Consider the following 13,376-nt stretch of genomic DNA (forward strand, 5'->3'; position numbering starts at 1 on the left):
CATCTTTTCCTTGTACAGCCTTGAGTTCTCATAAGCTTCTAGGCGAAGGCTTTCTAATTCTTGCAGTTGCAACTTCCTTTCAGCTCCAGCTTTCTCAAATCCCATGTTGCACTCCTTCACTGCCCAAAAGGCTTTGTGCTCTACCTCAACTTAGAGGTGACAGGCTTTTCCATAAACTAGGTGGAAGGGACTTATCTCAATGGGTGTCTTGTATACTGTTCTGTATGCCCAGAGTGCATCTTGTAGCCTGGTGCTCCAGTCTCTTCTATGAGGTTTGACTATCTTCTGCAATATACGCTTTATTTCTCTGTTTGACACCTCGGCTTGCCCATTAGTCTAGGGATGGTAGGCTGTTACCACTTTATGAATTATCCCATGCTTCTTCAGTAATCTTGTTAGTCTTCTGTTACAAAAATGGGTTCCTTGATCGCTCAGGATTGCTCGTGGTGATCCAAAACGACAGATGATATGGTTTCTAACAAAGGAAACAACAATGTTAGCATCATCAGTCGGGTAGGAATTGCTTCCACCCATTTAGAAACGTAATCTACAACTAACAATATATAAAAATAACCATTAGAATTTGGAAATGGACCCATGAAGTCAATGCCCCAAACATAAAAAATTTCATAGAAAAGCATAATCTGTTGAGGCATCTCATCCTTCTTGGATATATTACCAAACCTTTGGCATGGGGAACAAGATTTACAAAATTCAGTAGCGTCTTTAAAAAGAGTAGGCCACCAGAATCCACAGTCTACAATTTTTCTAGCTGTTCTTTGACGGCCAAAATGTCCTCCACTCTCAGATGAGTGGCAGGCCTCTAAAATGGACTGGAATTCTGATTGAGGCACACACCGTCTAATTACCTAATCAGCGCCACATCTCCATAAATATGGCTCATCCCATATATAATATTTGTCCTAGATTTTCAGCTTGTCTCTTTGATGCTTAGTAAAGTCTGGAGGAAAAGTGCGGCTAACTAGATAATTAGCTACAGGTGCATACCAAGGGACTACTTCAGATACTGCTTGCAGGTTATCAAATGGGAAATTATCATCTATAGGAGTGGAGTCATCCCTAATGTGCTCAAGGCGACTCAAGTGGTCTGCCACTAGATTCTGGTTACTACTCCTATCCTTAATTTCTAAACCAAATTCTTGTAGTAGCAATATCCAACGTATAAGCCTTGGTTTGGATTCCTTTTTAGCTAATAAATACTTTAGAGCTGCGTGGTCTGAGTACACTACTACTTTAGCACCAAGTAAATAGGCTCAAAATTTATCCAGAGAAAAAACAATAGCAAGAATCTCTTTCTCAGTAGTAATGTAATTAGACTGAGCGACGTCTAAAGTCTTAGAGGCATAAGCAATTACAAAAGGATCCTTACCTTCACGCTGAGCCAGCGCCGCTCCTACTACGTGGTTGGAGGCGTCGCACATAATTTCAAATAGCTGGCTCCAGTCTGGTCCTCTCACAATTCGAGCTTGAGTCAAGGTGGTCTTCAGCTTATCAAACGCTTGTTTGCAATCCTCACTGAACTCGAACTCAATATCTTTCTATAGTAGTCTGGATAAGGGTTGTGCTACCTTACTGAAATCCTTAATGAATCTCCGGTAAAAACCTGCATGGCCAAGGAACGAACGGACTTCCCTCACAGAGGAGGGGTAAGGTAAACTAGAAATAACATCCACCTTTGCTGGATCTACAGAAATGCCAGTATTAGACACAAAATGTCCTAGTACAATCCCTTGTTTTACCATAAAGTGACATTTTTCAAAATTCAATACAAGGTTCGTACTAACATATCTATCTAATACTCTAGATAAACTATCTAAGAAAAGGCTAAATGAATCACCATAAACACTAAAATCATCCACAAAAACCTCCATACATTTCTCAATAAGGTCAAAGAAAAGACTCATCATGCACCTTTGAAAAGTAGCTGGTGCATTGTGTAAGCCAAAGGGCATTCTCTTATAAGTATAAGTTCCAAAAGGACATGTAAAAGTAGTCTTTTTCTGATCTTCAAGAGCTATATGAATTTGAAAATAGCCTGTATAACCATCTAAAAAGCAATAATGGGATTTACCTGACAAGCGATCAAGCATCTGATCAATGAATGGCAAGGGGTAATGATCCTTGCGAGTGGCTTGGTTGAGACGCCTATAGTCAATGCAAACTCTCCATGAATTCTGCACTCTAGTTGTCAGAAGCTCTCCATGCTCATTTCTTACTGTTGTGATTCCAGACTTCTTGGGTACTACTTCTACTGGACTGACCCATTCGCTATCTGAGATGGGGTAAATGATATCTGCTTCAAGTAGCCTGGTCACTTCTTTCTTGACAACTTCTAAGATGGTGGGATTCAGTCTTCTTTGAGCTTGACGGACAGGCTTTTCTCCCTCTTCTAGGAATATTCTGTTCTCACAAACTTGAGGGTTGATGCCTACTATATCCGCTAGGCTCCATCCAATTGCTTTCTTGTGTTTTCTCAGCACACTGAGTAGCTGTTCTTCTTGTTGGGAAGTGAGTTCCCTTGCAATGATAATTGGAAACTTCTGCTCGTCCTCAAGGTAAGCATACTTGACGTATGGAGGGAGGGGTTTTAATTCTAATTTCTGCTCATGGCCAGGCTCTGGATTATCTAGAGCTGGTGATAATGGTGAAGTGCTCTCATTGTCCTCAGAAAGTGTCCCCACACTTGGAGCTTGTCCTATGTACTTCTCTTCTATCTCCTCCTACTGAACTTCAGCCACGGTTTCATCTATGATGTCACACTGGGAGATAGAATGATCATCCGGAGGGTGCTTCATAGCTCCATTTAAACTGAATTTCACTATTCTGCTATCTATTTCAAAAGAATAAGTTATGGAAAATGCGTCCAGCTTGAACTTTGAAGTCTTCAGGAATGGTCTTCCAAGCAGGATTGACGATGGCTGATGTGTGAAAAATGATCCAACACAAAACTCACCGGCAAGTGTACCGGGTCGCATCAAGTAATAATAACTCACGTGAGTGAGGTCGATCCCACAGGGATTGAAGGATTGAGCAATTTTAGTTTAGTGGTTGATTTAGTCAAGCAAACAAGAGTTGAGTTGAGTGATTTGTATCCAACAAAAGCTAAATTGCATGAAATTTAAAGGGAGAGGGATAATTGACAAGAATTTAAAGTGCAAAGAAATTAAAGAAGCTGAATCTTAAAGTGCAAGAAATTTAAATTGCAGAAACTTAGATTGCAAGAAATATAAATGACTGAAGCTTAAAGTACAAGAAATGTAAATTGCTTGAATTATAAAAGGAATTGGGATTGCAGAAATTAAACAAGAAAAAGTAAATTGCAACAAGCAGGGAAGTAAAAGATGAAGTTAATTGCAGTAGATCTCAAACATAAAATGTAAATTCGCTTGAAGAAGCATTCAACAGAAGAATTAAAAGGAAATTTTAGATCTCAGGGGTCAAGAGACTAGAAAACTAAGTCTAGATCTCACTACCTTCCTTGATCCAAATCAGAAATCAATTGCAAGAGAATTCAGAATCAAATAGTAGAGAAAGTAAATTCAAATCTCAATTCCTCAAATTGTGCAGTGTAACAAAAACAGAGATTTCAAGGTGAGATTGAGACAGAATTTTCTCAATTCTCCACACCCAAGACTCAAGCAAGAATTGCAGTAAAGAAAATGAGAAAACCAAAGAGGAAGAGAATGGAATTCTCTTCCAGGATCCAAGTTACAGTAAGTAAAATCCTCCAAAAGGTGCAAATTCAAAAGTAAAAGTTGATGTCCCTCTTAAATCAAACTAACTTCTATTTATACACTTTCTTTTAATGGTCTTGGAGCCTTGAATTTGGTCCTTGGCCTTGATGGAATTGGATTGAAGATAGCCTTAGTTGGTTGCTCTTGGACTTGAGAGAAAAACCCTTTTGCAATTTGGACTCTGAGCCTTTAAGTTTGAGTTGAAGTTTGAGGCAAACTTCAACTCAAATGTTGGTTTTTTGAAATTATGCAGAAGGGATATTTTGTCTGTCATTCACGTTTGAGTTCAAGTTTAGGGTCAAACTTGAACTCAAACGTGCTCCTTCCAAGATCACATTTGGTGCCAACGTTTGCCTCCAAGTTTGAGGCAAACTTGCTCGCAAACGTTGGCCTCCCCTGGTACATAGGCTATGCCAACGTTTGCCTCCAAGTTTGAGGCAAACTTGGACACAAACGTGGCCTCCCCTGGGATACAAGTTACTCCAATGTTTGCCTCCAAGTTTGAGGCAAACTTGGACGCAAACGTTGGCCTCCTCCAGGGCTACAAGTTACTCCAATGTTTGCCTCCATGTTTGCGGCAAACTTGGGCGCAAACTTGGGTGCAAACTTGGGCTTCTCTCCAGGGCATTAGTAATGAAATGCATGCTTTTATTAATGCATTAATGTAAAGCATGAATTGCCAATTGCATTAGAAATGCATGTTTTAATTAATAATGCTAATGCTTTAACTTTAAATCATTCATTCATTTAACGCCTTTATTCATTAGCATTAGTAATTAATTGTTCTATGCATGCTTTCATTATATTATTGCATTTAATTAGTAATGCCAATTACTTAACATAGCATTCATTTATTTCATTCATTTGGCATTATTAATTAAATGTTTCATGCATGCATTCATTTCATTCATTCGGTCACTTAATAATTAAATGTATGCATGCATAAGCATCAATGCATGACATCATGATGCTAATGACAAGATTCAATGGTCATGGGCCACGCTTTTTCCTTCCTTAGGCCACGCTTTCCTTGTTTCTTTCTTTTTTTTAACTTACAAGTAATCAAAATAACCAATCGAAGTATCATAAAATTCACAAAGCTTAAAATTCATTTGCAAACCAATTAATTCAAGCTTAAACCTCATTATTTTGTGCAAATTAAAGGGTGGTTGATTGATTCAAAGAAACCATCCAATTCCACTCCAAATTACTAACTTATAATGCAAGAAAGTGCATAAAAACTAATGAAACAAGTGAAATTTGCTTGAAAAGCTAGCATATGATGACTTGTCATCACAACACCAAACTTAAAACTTGCTTGTCCCCAAGCAAGCACTAGTCATAAGAGAAAATGATTTGAAACAGAGAAGTATGCATGTTCTTATTTAGCAGATAGTTGAACTTGGTTCATGGGGTTTTATGCAGACAATGGTAGCTCATTTATTACTTGCTGCTATATAAACAATGTTTCCTCAAAGGTTCACTAAGGTTGCTGCTATAATGCTTTACTTTTTGCTTAATCCCTTGCTAGCTTTTCCTTCTTTATTTATGCTTAGAGCTTATTGTTCATTGATGGCTTGGTTGCAAATGTTGCAGCAGCCTTTGGCTTAGTTTTGCTCAACATTTATTCACCACAGACACATGGCTCACATTTTCTTCCTAGGATCATTGATGCCCAGCATCTCTTTGGATTACTAAATGTTTTGTAGCTAGGTTTTTCTTTATTGTGGACTTTCAGTTGGCAATTGGTGCAAAGAAATTGTGATGTCCAGGCTCAAACAATCCCTGGCAACGTGAGCAACTTGGTGCGCTGATCTCAATACATAATTGTCACAACTTCGATACAACTAATCAGCAAGTGCACTGGGTCGTCCAAGTAATACCTTACGTGAGTAAGGGTCGAATCCCACGGAGATTGTTGGTATGAAGCAAGCTATGGTCACCTTGTAGATCTCAGTCAGGCAGATATAAAGTGATAATGGTGTTTTCGAATATTATATAATAAAATAGGGATAGAGATACTTATGTAAATCATTGGTAGGAATTTCAGATAAGCGAATGGAGATGCTTTTCGTTCCTCTGAACCTCTGCTTTCCTGCTATCTTCATCCAATCAGTCTTACTCCTTTCCATGGCTGGCTGTATGCAAGGGCATCACCGTTGTCAGTGGCTACATCCCCTCCTCTCAGTGAATAATATGCTCACGCACCCTGTCACGGCATGGCTATTCATCTGTCGGTTCTCGATCATGCTGGAATAGGATTCACCCTCCTTTTGCGTCTGTCACTAACGCCCAGCACTCGCGAGTTTGAAGCTCGTCACAGTCATTCAATCATTGAATCCTACTCGGAATACCACAGACAAGGTTTAGACTTTCCGGATTCTCTTGAATGCCGCCATCATTCTAGCTTACGCCACGAAGATTCTGGTTAGGAGATCTAAGAGATACTCATTCTAGCTTATTTCATGTAGAACAGAAGTGTTTGTCAGGCACGCGTTCATAAGGGAGAAGGATGATGAGCGTCACACATAATCATCACCTTCATCACGTTCTTGGGTGCGAATGGATATCTTAGAAGCGAAATAAGAAGAATTGAATAGAAAACAGTAGTACTTTGCATTAATCTTTGAGGAACAGCAGAGCTCCACACCTTAATCTATGGAGTGTAGAAACTCTACCGTTGAAAATACATAAGTGAAAGGTCCAGGCATGGCCGAGATGGCCAGCCCCCTAAACGATATCAATAGATCATAAGGTAATCCAAAGATGAACAATGGATTAAAACTGAGACCAAAGATACCTAATACAATAGTAAGAGGTCCTATTTATAATAAACTAGCTACTAGGGTTTACATGAGTAAGTAATTGATGCATAAATCCACTTCCTGGGCCCACTTGGTGTGTGTTTGGGCTGAGCCTGAATGTTGCACGTGCAGAGGCCATTTGTGGAGTTGAACGCCAGTTTCTGTGCCAGTTTGGGCGTTCAACTCTGGTTTTGGATCCTTTTCTGGCGCTGGACGCCAGATTTGGGCAGAAGGATGGCGTTGAACGCCAGTTTACGTCATCAATTCTTGGCCAAAGTATGGACTATTATATATTGCTGGAAAGCCCTGGATGTCTACTTTCCAAAGCAATTAGAAGCGCGCCATTTCGTGTTCTGTAGCTCCAGAAAATCCACTTTGAGTGTAGGGAGGTCAGAATCCAACAGCATCAGCAGTCCTTTTTCAACCTCTGAATCTGATTTCTGCTCAAGTCCCTCAATTTCAGCCAAAAAATACCTGAAATCACAGAAAAACACACAAACTCATAGTAAAGTCCAGAAATGTGAATTTAACATAAAAACTAATGAAAACATCCCAAAAAGTGACTAGATCCTACTAAAAACATGTTAAAAACAATGCCAAAAAGCGTATAAATTATCCGCTCATCACAACACCAAACTTAAATTGTTGCTTGTCCCCAAGCAACTGAAAATCAAATAGGATAAAAAGAAGAGAATATACTATAAATTCCAAACTATCAATGAAACAGAGCTTCAATCATATGAGCGGGACTTATAGCTTTTTGCCTCTTGAATAGTTTTGGCATCTCACTTTATCCATTGAGGTTCAGAATGATTGGCATCTATAGGAACTTCAGAATTCGAATAGTGTTATTGACTCTCCTAGTTCAGTATGATGATTCTTGAACACAGCTTCTTTATGAGTCTTGGCCGTGGCCCTAAGCACTTTGTTTTCCAGTATTACCACCGGATACATAAATGCCACAGCCACATAATTGGGTGAACCTTTTCAGATTGTGACTCAGCATTGCTAGAGTCCCCAATTAGAGGTGTCCAGGGTTCTTAAGCACACTCTTTGTTTTTGCTTTGGACCTTGACTTTAACCGCTCAGTCTCAAGTTTTCACTTGACACTTACACGCCACAAGCACATGGTTAGGGACAGCTTGGTTTAGCCGCTTAGACCAGGATTTTATTCCTTTAGGCCCTCCTATCCACTGATGCTCAAAGCCTTGGGATCCTTTTTATTTGCCCTTGCCTTTTGGTTTTAAGGGTTATTGGTTTTTTCTGCTTGCTTTTTCTTTTTCTTTTTTTTTTTTCGCCTATTTTTTTCTTTTTTTTTTCTCTTTTTTTTTTCTGCAAGCTTTGTTCTTTGCTGCTTTTTCTTGCTTCAAGAATCATTTTTATGATTTTTCAGATTATCAAATAACATGTCTCCTAGTCATCATTCTTTCAAGAGCCAACATATTTAACATTCTTAAACACCAACTTCAAAAGACATATGCACTGTTCAAGCATACATTCAGAAAACAAGAAGCATTGTCACCACATCAATATAATTAAACTAAGTTCAAGGATAAATTCGAAACTCATGTACTTCTTGTTCTTTTGAATTAAAACATTTTTCATTTAAGAGAGGTGATGGATTCATAGGACATTCATATCTTTAAGACATAGTTACTACTACTAATGATCATGTAATGAAGACACAAACATAGATAAGCACATAACATAGAAAACGAAAACAGAAGAAATAAGAACAAGGAATGAATCCACCTTAGTGATGGTGGCATTTCCTTCTTGAGGAACCAATGATGTCCTTGAGCTCTTCTATGTCTCTTCCTTGTCTTTGTTGCTCCTCCCTCATTGCTTTTTGATCTTCTCTTATTTCATGAAGCATGATGGAGTGCTCTTGATGTTCCACCCTTAGTTGTCCCATATTGGAACTCAATTCTCCTAGGGAGGTGTTGATTTGCTCCCAATAATTTTGTGGAGGAAAGTGCATTTGAGGCATCTCCGGGATCTCCTGGAAATGAGCTTCTTGTGCCTCTTGAGCTCCATGATTGGGCTCTCTTGCTTGCTCCATCTTTTTCTTAGTGATGGGCTTGTCCTCTTTAATGAGGATATCTCCCTCTATGTCAATTCCAGTTGAATTGCATAGGTGGCAAATGAGGTGAGGAAAGGCTAACCTTGCCATGGTGGAGGACTTGTCAGCCACCTTGTAGAGTTCTTGAGGTATAATCTCATGAACTTCCATCTCTTCTCCAATCATGATGCTATGGATCATGATGGCCCGGTCTATAGTAACTTCAGACCGGTTGCTAGTGGGAATGATTGAGCATTGAATAAACTCCAACCATCCTCTAGCTATAGGCTTGAGGTCCAATCTTCTTAGTTGAACCGGCTTGCCTTTGGAGTCAATCTTCCATTGAGCTCCTTCTACACATATGTCCATAAGGACTTGGTCCAACCTTTGATCAAAGTTGACTCTCCTTGTGTAGGGGCGTGCGTTCTCTTCCATGTATGGCAAGTTGAACGCCAACCTCACATTCTCCAGACTAAAATCTAAGTATTTCCCCCGAACCATTATAACATAGTTCTTTGGATCCGGGTTCTTACTTTGATCATGGTTCTTGGTGATCCATGCATTGGCATAGAACTCTTGAACCATTAAGATGCCAACTTGTTGGATGGGGTTTGTTAGAACTTCCCAACCTCTTCTTTGAATTTCATGTCGGATCTCCGGATACTCATTTCTTTTGAGTTTAAAAGGGACCTCAGGGATCACCTTCTTCTTGGCCACAACATCATAGAAGTGGTCTTGATGGGCTTTGGAGATGAACCTTTCCATTTCCCATGACTCGGATGTGGAAGCTTTTGTCTTCCCTTTCCCTCTTCTAGAGGATTCTCCGGTCTTGGGTGCCATCAATGGTAATGGAAAAACAAAAAAGCTATACTTTTACCACACCAAACTTAGAATATTGCTCGCCCTCGAGCAATAAACAAAAGAATAGATGAAGAAGAAGAAGAAATGGAGGAGAGGGAGAGGGTGATGTGGTTCGGCCAAGAAGGGTATAGAGGGGTTGTGTTGTGTGAATTTGGTGAAGAATGGAGGTCTTTATATAGGGAATGGAGGGGGGGGTTAAGGTTCGGCCATATGGGTGGGTTTGGGTGGGAAATTGGTTTTGAATTTTGAAGGTAGGTGGAGTTTATGAGGTAGGTTTATTGGGAAGAGTGGGTGGATGTGAGTGGTGAAGGTTTAGTGGGGAAGAGAGATTGAGGTGATTGGTGAGGGGTTTTTAGGGAAGAGTGTTTATGGGGTTGTGTGAAAGAGAGTGGTGAGAAGAAGTGCGTGGAGGTAGGTGGGGATCCTGTGGGGTCCACAGATCCTGAGTGGATCCTGTGGGGTCCACAGATCCTGAGGTGTTCAAGGATTTACATCCCTACACCCATTAGGCATGTAAAAAATGCCTTTGTATCCAACTCTGGGCGTTCAGCGCCAGGTTGGTGGCCATTTTGGGCGTTCAACGCCCATTTGTGTGCCATTTCTGGCGTTGAACGCCAGAACCATGCTCTGTTCTGGCATTCAGCGCCCAGAAGCTGCCCATTTTAGGCGTTCAGCGCCAGAACTATGCTCTGTTCTGGCGTTAACGCCAGACAGATGCTCCTCCAGGGTGTGATTTTTCTTCTGCTGTTTTTGATTCCGTTTTTGATTTTTTTGTTTATTTTGTGACTCCACATGATCATGAACCTAAGAAAATATCAAAAACAATAAAAATAAGAATTAGATAAACATTGGGTTGCCTCCCAACAAGCGCTTCTTTAATGTCAATAGCTTGACAGTGGGCTCTTATGGAGCCTCACAGATGTGCAGAGCTTTGTTGAAACTCTCCAACACCAAACTTAGAGTTTGGATATGGGAGTTCAACACCAAACTTAGAGTTTGGTTGTGGCCTCCCAACACCAAACTTAGAGTTTGACTGTGGGGGCTCTGGTTGACTCTGCTTGGAGAGAAGCTTTTTCTGCTTCCTCTCCATGGTTGCAGAGGGAGATCCTTGAGTTTTAAACACAAGGGAGTTCTCATTCCATTGAAGGAATAATTCACCTCTGTCAACATCAATCATAGCTCTTGCTGTGGCCAGGAAAGGTCTTCCCAGGATGATGGGTTCATCCTCTTCCTTTCCAGTATCCAGGACTATGAAATCAGTAGGTATGTAAAGGCCCTCAACCTTTACTAATACATCTTCTACTTGTCCATAAGCCTGTTTTCTTGAGCTGTCTGCCATCTCTAGTGAGATTTTAGCAGCTTGCACCCCATAGATTCCCAGTTTCTCTATTACAGAGAGGGGCATGAGGTTTATTCCTGAACCAAGGTCACACAGAGCCTTAAAGATCATGGTGCCTATGGTGCAGGGTATTATGAACTTTCCAAGATCCTGTTTCTTCTGAGGCAATGTCAGTTGATCCAGATCACTTAGTTCATTGATGAACAAGGGAGGTTCAACTTCCTAAGTATCAATGCCAAATAATTTGGCATTCAGCTTCATGATTGCACCAAGAAACTTGGCAGTTTGCTCTTCAGTAACATCCTCATTCTCTTCAGAAGAGGAATACTCATTAGAGCTCATGAAGGGCATAAGGAGGTTCAATGGAATCTCTATGGTCTCTAGATGAGCCTCAGAGTCCTTTGGTTCCTCAGAGGGAAGCTCCTTATTGATCACTGGACGTCCCAGGAGGTCTTCCTCCTTGGGATTCACGTCCTCTCCTCTCCTCACAGGTTCGGCCATGGCGCTTATGTCAATGGCCTTGCACTCTCCTTTTGGGTTCTCGTCTGTATTGCTTGGGAGAGTACTAGGAGGGATTTCATTGATCCTTTTACTCAGCTGGCCCACTTGTGCTTCCAGATTTCTAATGGAAGACCTTGTTTCATTCATGAAACTTACAGTGGCCTTAGATAGATCAGAGACTAGATTTGCTAAATTAGAGGCATTTTGTTCAGAGTTCTCTGTCTGTTGCTGAGTTGATGATGGAAAAGGCTTGCTATTGCTAAACCTGTTTCTTCCACCATTATTAAAGCCTTGTTGGGGCTTTTGATCCTTCCATGAGAAATTTGGATGATTTCTCCATGTTGAGTTATAGGTGTTTCCATAAGGTTCACCTAAGTAATTTACCTCTGCTATTGCAGGGTTCTCAAGATCATAAGCTTCTTCTTCAGAAGATGCCTCTTGAGTACTGTTGGATGCAGCTTGCATTCCATGCAGACTCTGAGAAATCATATTGACTTGCTGAGTCAATATTTTATTCTGAGCCAATATGGCATTCAGAGTATCAACCTCAAGAACTCCCTTCTTCATAGGCGTCCCATTGCTCACAGGATTCCTTTCAGAAGTGTACATGAACTGGTTATTAGCAACCATGTCAATGAGTTCTTGAGCTTCTACAGGCGTTTTCTTTAGGTGAATGGATCCACCTGCAGAAGTGTCCAGTGACATCTTCGATAGCTCAGATAAACCATCATAGAATATATCTAGGATGGTCCATTCTGAAAGCATGTCAGAAGGACACTTTTTGGTCAACTGTTTGTATCTTTCCCAAGCTTCATAGAGGGATTCACCTTCTTTCTGTCTGAAGGTTTGAACATCAGCTCTAAGCTTGCTCAGCTTTTGAGGAGGAAAGTACTTGGCTAAGAAAGCCGTGACCAGCTTATCCCAAGAGTTCAGGCTGTCTTTGGGTTGAGAATCCAACCATAATCTAGCTCTGTCTCTTACAGCAAAAGGGAAAAGCATTAGCCTGTAGACTTCAGGATCTACTCCATTAGTCTTAACAGTATCACATATCTGGAAGAATTCAGTTAAGAACTGAAAAGGATCTTCAGATGGAAGTCCATGAAACTTGCAGTTCTGTTGCATCAGAGAAACTAATTGAGGTTTCAGCTCAAAGTTGTTTGCTCCAATGGCAGGAATGGAGATGCTTCTTCCATGTAGTTTGGAATTAGGTGCAGTAAAGTCACCAAGCATATTCCTTACATTATTATTATTTTCGGCTGCCATCTCCTCTTCCTGTTCGAAAATTTCTGAAAGGTTATCTCTGGATTGTTGTATTTTAGCTTCTCTTAATTTTCTCTTCAGAGTCCTTTCAGGTTCTGGATCTGCTTCCACAAGAATGTTCTTATCCTTGCTCCTGCTCATATGACAAAGAAGAAGGCACATAAAAATAATAATAATAATAGAGATCCTTTATACCACAGTATAGGGATCCCTTTGTGAGTGGAAGAAAAGAGGGGGAGTCAAAGAATGTGATGTAAAGGAAGAAACACAACTGTACGGATGGAAGAGATGTGAGATGAGATGTTAGGATATGAATGAATAAATAGTATAGGATGGGGGAGGGATAATTTTCGAAAATTATTTTGAAAAAGAGTTAGTGATTTTTGAAAAATGGTTTTTGAAAAATGTTAGTAATTTTCGAAAATTTTTGAAATTAAAAAAAAATAATTAGTTAATTAAAAAGAAATTTTTGAAAAAGAGGGAAGATATTTTCGAAAATTAGAGAGAGAGAGTTAGTTAGGTGGTTTTGAAAAAAGTTAAGAAACAAACAAAAAGTTAGTTAGTTAGTTGAAACAATTTTTGAAAAGATAAGAAGTTAGGAAGTTAGAAAAGATATTTTGAAAAGATATTTTTGAAAAAGATAAGATAAGAAGATATTTTTGAAAAGATATGATTGAAATTAGTTTTGAAAAAGATTTGATTTTTAAAATCACAATTAATGACTTGATTCATAAGAAATCACAAGATATGATTCTAGAACTTAAAGTTTGAATCTTTCTTAACAAGCAAGTAAC

At 39.7% G+C, this 13,376-nt stretch overlaps 1 non-coding gene across 1 annotated transcript; it reads left to right on the top strand.

The window, feature by feature from the left end:
* The first annotated feature begins 12,081 nt into the window (after positions 1-12,081).
* Positions 12,082-12,189, top strand: LOC148561425 (small nucleolar RNA R71). The gene has a single exon (XR_015887333.1). It is a non-coding gene; the product is annotated as a small nucleolar RNA R71 (small nucleolar RNA).
* The last annotated feature ends 1,187 nt before the right edge of the window (positions 12,190-13,376 follow it).

The sequence above is a fragment of the Arachis ipaensis genome, chromosome B6 (genome assembly GCF_059453495.1).
Source record: "Arachis ipaensis isolate K30076 ecotype BB chromosome B6, ASM5945349v1, whole genome shotgun sequence".
In the NCBI taxonomy this organism is placed as follows: Eukaryota; Viridiplantae; Streptophyta; class Magnoliopsida; order Fabales; family Fabaceae; genus Arachis; species Arachis ipaensis.